The sequence below is a fragment of the Vulpes lagopus genome, chromosome 4, assembly GCF_018345385.1.
Source record: "Vulpes lagopus strain Blue_001 chromosome 4, ASM1834538v1, whole genome shotgun sequence".
In the NCBI taxonomy this organism is placed as follows: domain Eukaryota; kingdom Metazoa; phylum Chordata; class Mammalia; order Carnivora; family Canidae; genus Vulpes; species Vulpes lagopus.
In genome coordinates, this window is record NC_054827.1 from 45,107,099 (window position 1) to 45,107,860 (window position 762).

The following is a 762-nucleotide window of genomic DNA, read 5'->3' on the forward strand; positions in this document are numbered from 1 at the left end:
TCAGCACGGGGGGAGTGATTTGGCCGCCGGCCACTCGGAGGGGCGGTGCAGGGCCACTTAGTTGGGGAATAGAACTTTATAATTACCTTTTGGATACTGTGGTTCTATTTGATAATAATAGAGTAATTTTTAAAAGACGAGCGTTTCCTGTTTGCCGTTTTTGTTTGGTTTTTGAAGGGGAGGGTTTCAGAAGGTGGCCGAGGGCTCTGTGCCTAGTGTCAGTTGGCAGGTTCCGTTGAGCCCCTCTTCTGTGCTCATTCCCTGTGTGGGGCGGCGGAGGGGGCGCAGATGCCACCGATTATAAAATCGAAAAGATGTAGACGGGGCTGACGAGCTTGAAGCAGTGAATTAGCGTAAGGAAGGGCAGCCCTGCCTGGCTGCGGACCATCGCGGGCGCCTTGATGTGGGGAGGACGGTGGGAGTTGACAGAGGAGTAGGACCCAGTTGATTAGAATAGTCAGGAAGAATCGGGGAGAGTTGACGGATCTGGAGACACCGTGATACAGCAAAAGCTACCCGCTTCCCTCAGGACCAGACAGACTTCCCGCCCCGCTTGAAATGCAGCTGGTGGGGCCTGGCATGGCCAGGGGTGCAGGCAGGGGTTAGGAAGGGGTACAGAGGCCCCTGGTGCCCGTCGTTGGGGAAGCCACAAAAGGCTCCAGTCAGACCTTTTTTATTTGTATGTTGCACCAAAGCTACCCTCTTTGGATTTGTTAAATGCACGAATGCACCCTCGTTCTAGGTATTCATTCATTTCCAATC